Source organism: Magnolia sinica, chromosome 11 (assembly GCF_029962835.1).
Source record: "Magnolia sinica isolate HGM2019 chromosome 11, MsV1, whole genome shotgun sequence".
Taxonomy (NCBI): Eukaryota; Viridiplantae; Streptophyta; class Magnoliopsida; order Magnoliales; family Magnoliaceae; genus Magnolia; species Magnolia sinica.
This window is the reverse complement of record NC_080583.1, coordinates 67,098,010-67,106,326: the sequence shown is the minus strand read 5'-3', so window position 1 is coordinate 67,106,326 and position 8,317 is coordinate 67,098,010.

The window sequence follows — 8,317 nt, the reverse complement described above, 5'->3', positions numbered from 1 at the left end:
GCGAAGTCGAGCATGTAGTGATAAGATGTACATGGTAGAATCAATAAGTCGACCGTTAAATAGGAGATGTAGTAGTAAGCCGAGCACTAAGAAGAACTTTCTTCCCTTAAATTGAGGGAAGTCCTTATGGTCAATCATATAGCTCAGATAGTCAGAATTTGAAAGAAATTTTATTCCCCTGACTTGGAGAAGTTCTTTCCTTTTAGAATTCGTAAAATAGTAGAGGAGAAACAGTAGCAGTATAATAAGCACCTTTTTTCCTTTTACAGAGGAAGGTCACTCACAGTTAAACATATAGATAAAAACAGTAGATAAAATAGTAGAAATAAAGGGGAGAACCTTCTTCTCTTTAACTGAGGGAGGTTTCTCATAGTCGAACACGAGTAGCTTCTACCAAGGCGATCAATCAAGCATGGTCTTTTCACTCGACGAAGTTCCTCATGGGTAATAGAGTTTTAGATGATCGGCGTTCCATGGGTGAGGTAAGAGCTTACCCTTCATGTCTTCTAGTCATTACATCCTTCAGTACCTGATGTCGAGGTCGGGGTTGGCCGATGAGTCTTATTACCGAGCTTGGTTGACTGGTTCAGCTCGGTCATTGGGTTTTCTTATTTTGCACAGCTTCCTTAAGTACCTACTCCAGCTTGGTGTTCAAAGGAATGTACCAATGGAAGTGACTTTCTTGATGTCAGTTGGTATGTTGGCCTCGATTTTGACTATTCTTATTCTTTCTTTTGGCGTTAGCAATAGAGGGCTCCCCTTATTCCCTCTACTTCATGTCCTTAGTCGAGTTGTTTTCTTCTCGAGTAGCTCTTCGTGAACTAAAGAACTCATTGACATTGAAATATTTTTTAGCTTGGTTAAGTAGGTCGGTGAGAGTATTGGGGGTTCTTACCAATAGAAAAGAGGAACTTTCCTTGTTTAAGGCTGGCTACCATGGTGGCCAGAGCTATCTGGTCAAAAGAATCATCCACCTGCACCACTTCCTCATTGAAGCGGATGATAGTCTTTCAACAACTTGTCCTTCCTTTCAATGATCGTAAGGAGGCGGGTTGATGGCTTTCTCATATCTTTCCCACCGATGAACCAAGTGATGAAAACCTTACTGAGCTAGGTGAAAGAAATGATGGACTTTAGCTTCAGTTGTCTATACCACTTCCGTGCCACTCCTAATAGAGTCAAGGAGAATGCTCGACACATTATGGAGCCGGATGCACCGTAAAGCTCCATGCAAGTTCTAAAAGATTTAAGGTGTTCAGTTGGATCCCTCAAGCCGGAGTAAGGGGTGATCCGAGGCATTTGGAATCTAGACGGGAGTCAAGACCTCATAATGTTATCAATGAATGAGGGTTCGGTCTCCTCAAGCATGGCTTCCATAAAGGTCGGTCCCCAAGCTTAACATGCTTGTTGAATGTCGTCGAGCTGACCCCAGATCTCCTCGAGTTTTGTCTCCCATGGGACCTTTCTCTCTGCGATATCTTCAGGGGCCTTTTCACGCCTCCTCTTTTCAAAGGTGTGGCTTAGGTCAAAGTTTGCCAGTACAGTCGTTCTTGTTGTACGTGCAGAGGCTTGAATGTACTGCTCTGGTCACTGCTTTACGTATGAGTTGTGAGGTGCATAGGGAGGTCGAGATAATTTGGTTGTCGTAACTGCTTCTGCTTCATGATCAGGAAGTGGTTGTTGCCTCTTTATTATTTGCATTATGTGGTCTACGTTGACGATCAGGGCCTCGACTTGGTTTTCCAAGGAGATGAGTCGACTAACTCTGTTGTGAGGCCTACCCAAGGTCACCGCTAGAATATGGTCAGTATGATGTTCTGAAGGCAGTTTCTGGAGATTTTCAGGCCGTTCCTCTGGTGCGAGGGTTAGTGCAGCAATGGCAGCTAGGTCCCTCTTCCTCCCTTTAGCCATTACAGGGTAGATGGAGATATGATAAGTGATGGCTTCACTGTCGTTCCCACAGACGGTGTCAAACTGTTAATGCTGAAATTTGGTAGATCCTGCCTCACCTCCTATTAGCTGGAGTACCTGTGATTTAATGGAGAATAAGAGAAGACATTGGGGGCGCCAGTTAATGTCGAGGATCCTCCAATGCCTAAGTCAGGCTTATAGACTCACAATAAGCATAGTAGAACTAGAATATTTGTTGTGTACCTTTAACTATTGCAATGGGTGTATTTATAGCCTTTATAGGTGGTCTGCATATCTAAGTTGATTTAAGAGGCCTATATTGGAGTCAGACTTTAACTTCAAGAATATGTCCGACTTTACCTTGATCGTCATGATCCTCGATAAAGATCTCAGAGGGTAATCCTATCTTTTATATATTGTAAGGATATTTCTTTTCTGAGCCAGTGGTCGATATCCAAGGTTGAGGTTGGTACTCAAGGCCGGGGTCAGTATATGAGGTTGACCTCCAAGGTCGAGGTCGTCCCTTGAGATCGAGGTCGGTAACCAAGGTCGGTATCCGAGGGCCAAGGTGAAAACTAAGGCCAAGGTAAAACGTAGCTGACACCAAAGGTCGAGGTGATTTTTTAGCCCTCAAGCAATCCATAGTTATTGAGTCTGCCTGCTCGACTCATCTGTCTCATACATTTGTTTAGCTTCATTTTACCCATAACAATATTGTTGAAAATGTGTATCAATCAAAAGGCCATAAACCGAACAAAATCAAACCAAAGCTTTGATACTAGTTGTTGCAAAACTTTACCTATAAATTTTCAATGCCAATAACACAGAATCATAGAAGGAAAATATTAAAGCAAAAAAAAAAAAAAAAAAAAAACCAAAGGCCAAATCAATCTAAATATAAGAGACAAGATGCACAAAGATTTACGTGATTCGATAAGTCCATGGACAACAACATATAGTTTTATCCTTCACTAAAAATAAGAGAAACCAAATTATAAGGCTTATCTCTCACTCTCATTGCATAAAAAAATTTGAACTTTTACAAGTTTACATAAGGTCCAAAAGGACATACATAAGATGATAGGAAAAGAGAGAGAAGTCAGCAACACCGGAGTCTTCAATGCTCAACTCTACTCCATGCCCTGCTGCTATGACGCTTGTCTAGAGTCTCCTGCACGCATCAATCGTGCATAAGCTTATAGAAGCTTAGAGGGTAGTAAGAGTGTGTGACAATGGTGCACAGAAGAATAGAAGGAGGTACAAGAAGGGAAACATGCTCAATAACAATGTCACTAGCCTTACCAAGGCTTATCACGAATACGATGCACTGAGTACTGGGTGTCATACCAAGGCGATGCATGAAGGGGCTTACACGGTCAATGCTAATGTGATGCAAGTAATGCTAGTGCTCATATACAACCCACATGTCAGGTACATTTCTGATCATAAGGAAGTCACTGAGGTCCATTACACTACTGAATGACTGCCGCTCTACAGACTCACACAGTCAAACGAGCGTAAGAGACCTCACTACTTGCCTGTGGACAGCCAATCACCAACAAGGCCTGATGGTAGCGAACTCATTTCATGAGCTGGTCAGACTCAGCCTAATAATGCCTCCTCACACCAGGCAGGTAAGCCCACACCCCTATCCAACCGACTACACGACAGTGGGAGTCACGGCCTAATGGTATAAGGCCCTCCTGAGCTCATGTATTTCACCCGGTCACGGCGTTGGAGCAGATCCTTGGTACCATGGAAGTTTTGAGAATTTCACCCATGGGCATCCTATGCACCCGGTATGCTCAACTAATATTTTCGATGTCCACACATACGACCATCCATGAATATCCCTGTGGAGGCAAGGCCCTGATGAAGCAAGGGCGGATATCCACATGTTATACAAGTGCTGGATGCATGAATCACACAATCACCCTTGTATTAGTCCCAAGCATCCATCGTGCTCCAGAGGGAAAAACTCTACCCCTCGGGGAGATACCAACATGTCCTACACAATGGCACAACAATGGCCAATCATACCTCAACCAAGCATACATATGATGCGTATGAGAGTGGGTCATGAAGATGATTAGGAGTGCTAATGAGGTGAAGATGAACTCTCTACCTAACTATGAAGGTTATAGGTACTTAACCAATTCCTCATAAGGAATACAACCTCTAATGGGGGCCCATTTACCTTGGGTAGCACACGAGACTAAGGAGAACAATGGTATGGGCCTAAATAGATGAAACGGGCCTAGCAAGGGTCTATGGTGGACCTTTAACCACTTATAGAAGCCCATGGACCTACCTTAGGGCCACTAATGTGGACATCCAACCACAATTAGTCCTCAAGAGGAAGCTCATCTCTAATTGATCATGGATCAAGGCTCAAGGCCCACGCAACATTAGAAATAAGAAATGGGCAGTCATAATCATACCACATACACTCATGTTGGGCTTCAGAAAGGCAACCCAAGGCCTACCTAAAATATGGGTCTAAGGGAAATACACATAACCCAACCCATATATACCACTATAGGCCTATAGGGGAAAGGTTAGGGCCCAATATAAACGCCACTAATCCCTTATATTGTGGTGGCCTAGTGGGCAGCCTATTGCTCAAACCACATAGGCAAATGTCATGCTCTTAGTCAAGTAATATTGGGCCTACAACCTGGCCCAAGTATAAAGTTGATTTGATGGGCAACCAAGGGCCCATTTACATGTGTAATCCGGCCCACTAGCCCAACACAATAGTATGGTAAATTTGGCCCAAGAGTTCAATGGGCCTATCCAGAAAGTTTCAGCCCAATTGGGCCTAAAAAGTTCAACAACTAGCTACATTCATGGACCCAATTGAATCCAATTGTGGTGGGCCTCAAAAGTGCATTTATTAAGCCCAACATTTAAGGGACTAAAGGTGTAAATTATTTTCTCTAAGATCCTCATAATGTGGTGGGATATGCAACACATCTAGGTGGGCCCACGAAGCAAGCTAGACGCCCCAGCCTGGGCGTCCCTACCTAGCAGGCCACTTCCAGTCGTACCACGGCCAGCTCAAATGTCCGTTGGGTCTGAAATTTTACAGGATGACAATTCCATAGGTGGCCCACACCTTCTCATTACACCCCATAATTATAAAGAAAATAATGAAAATCATGATCCAAAAGAAATCTATGTCAAAGATTGAACATGACAGTCCATGCAACAGTCCAGATTTTTTTTTAGACAGCAATACATGGCTGGACACATCAGCCTATATCTCAATAATCCCACTAATAAAAAGGGTGTGTGGCCTTCCTCAGTGGGCCCCACAAATGTCCAGATCACAGACTAAGACTAGGACACTAGCATGCATTGATTAAGGAGTCCAAAGATCATGGAGTTGAGTGGTAAGGGCATCTCACCTTGCTGGATTTTTATTTTTATTTATTTTAAGACATCCTAAGTCCACTAAATGGGCCACACACACATCATCATCCACATATTAGAGAAAAGAGAAGAAGAAAAGAAAGTAATCCAGCCATGGGGGTAGGGCCCCGCCACTAATGGGCCCTCCCAAGAGTCAATCTCAACCATACAACATTAAACTAATGCATGCATGATCTATGACTAGAATGGGTGGTTGGGATGCCATCCCAACATGACTTTTAGGGTCTAGATGCCCTTGAAATAAGGTGGATGATATGATACATCATGATGGGGCCCATGGAGAATGGCCCCATCATGTTTCATGATATGCATGTAGGATAGGCCAAAAGGCCACATCCATGGGGTCAAATGGGGTCCCCACCATGGATTGGTAGGCCCCATATGATCCACACAAAAGAAATAAGAAGATTTTAAGGGTAGAAAATCAAATCAGCAAGTTACCCACCTTAAGATCTTTAACAAAACTCCACTCCAAGCTTCTAAGGATCCAAGGAAGCAAGATGGAGGGTTGAGATGGGTTTTCAATGGAGGGATTGAGGGGAAAAAGGAGGAGAATGGGCTGAAAAAGAGGAAAAAAGGGGCCGAATTTTTTTTTGCAAGAGAGAAAGAAGGAGAGAAATGAGGGAGGAGACAGAGGAATGAACGAAATTTGATCGGTAGGACCGCGGGACCAGAATGAACGAAATGCATACTTACACACGCACACATGCGAACTTGGGTCTGATCTCACAATCCTCCCCACCAATAAAGAAATTTCGTCCTCGAAATTGACAAAATCGGGACAACAAAATGAATAAACATCATCGTATATATATACCTCAATCACAAGAGAAGGTAATGCAAGAAATACAAGCAATCAATCATCAAACAAATGGGCTTAACGCTCTCTAATCTCGGCCTCGCGTTCCTAAGACGCCAATCAATCACAGGAATAATGTCCGACCCACATTTCCGCAACATAGACACATGGAATACATTGTGGATTGCGGACAACTCAGGAAGTAAGGTAAGCCTATAGGCCACAGCGCCTATGCACTCGGTAATCTCAAAAGGTCCAATAAATCTCGGGGCAAGCTTACCCTTCACACCAAAACAAACCGCGCCCTTCATAGGCAAGACCTTGAGATACACCATATCCCCAACTGCGAACTCAAGGGGTCTACACCGACGATCAGCAAAACTCTTCTACCGGCTCTGAGCTGTGCATATCCTCTGTCTGATAACATCAATAAGCTCCAACATCTGCTGCACAAGCTCAGGACCTAAGAGACGACACTCTCCAACATCGGTCCAACAACTAGAAGATCTGCACAGTCTGGCATAAAGTACCTCAAAAGGAGCCATGCCGATAGTCACGTGATAACTGTTGTTGTCCACAAACTCGGCGAGGTGTATATGATCATCCCAACTGCCCGCAAAGTCAATCACACAAGCCCTGAGTATATCCTCAAGGATCTGGTTGACCCTTTCGGTCTGCCCATCCGTCTGCGGATGATAAGCGATGTTGAGATGCAAAGTAACCCCCGGCGCCTGCTAGAAACTCCTCCAAAACTGAGACATAAATCTGAAGTTTCGGTCTGAAACGATTGAAACTGGGACGCCGTGCAGTCTCACTATCTCCTCAATGAACACCTTTGCAAGCCAGTCCAATGACCAGGAAGTGCGTACTAGAATGAAATGAGCCGACTTCGTCAGACGATTGATGATAACCCAGATCGTACCGTGACCGCGCTGAGTCCTCGGCAAACCTGCGATGAAGTCTATCGATACATGCTCCCACTTCCACTCTGGAATGCTCAATGGCTGCAAGGGACCAAGGGGTCTTTGATGATAGGTCTTGACACGCTGGCATGTGTCATACTCAGCCACAAAACTCGTAATCTGACGCTTCATGCCCTGCCAGAAATACTGCCTCCTCATATCACGATACATCTTCGTGGAGCCCGGGTGGATAGTGAGTCTCGATCGGTGTGCCTCGGTCATCAGATCATGACACAACTCTAGTACGTCCGGGACACATAACCGGCCTCTGAAGCGTAATCCACCATCGGAACTAATCTACCAGTCTGACTGCTCCACGGATACGGCCTCTGCTCGGTACTCCTAAAGTGACTCGTCCATCTGCTGAGCCTCGATCACCCTAGCTATCAAAGAGGGTTGAATCGACAAGCTCGAAAGCTGAACAATGGAAGACTGCAAACCAAACTCAAAGTTATACTCTGAAACATCCTCGAGCATCTGCCACTCATGCACCATCATCTGTGCCACCAGGCGTTGTCGCTGACAGCTGAGCGCATCTGCCACCACGTTCGCCTTGCCCAGTTGGTACTGAAGGTCAAAATCATAGTTTTTCAGCAGCTCCATCCATCGTCTCTATCGTAGGTTCAACTCGGACTGCGAAAATAGATACTTCAAGCTCTTATGATCCGAGAAGAGCTCGAACCTAACCCCATATAGATAATGCCTCCACACCTGCAGTGCGAAGACGACTGCTGCGAGCTCCAAATCATGGGTGGGGTAGTTCAGCTCATGGACCTTGAGCTGGCGCGAGGCATACACCACTGGCTTCCGTGCTGCATCAGTACAGCACCAAGCAGCACGGAAGCCAACTTTAAAGGCATTAGTAAAAATAATAAAACCCTCACTCCCATCAGGAAGAGTGAAAACAGGAGCGGACGTGAGACAGTCCTTCAACTCCGTGAATGCCTCCTCGCAGGCGTCACTCCAGACAAACTCGACGCCCTTCCGTGTCAACCGAGTCAGTAGTGCAGCAATACGGGAAAAACCCTCGATGAACTATTGGTAATATCCCGCTAAACCATGGAAGCTGCGAATCTTGGACGTGTTCATGGGCTAGCCCCACTGACGCAATGCATCAACCTTCGAGGGGTCCATAGTGACACTCTCCCTCGTTACTACGTGACCAAGGAACTTTATCTACTCCTGCCAAAACTCGCACTTCTCCATCTTC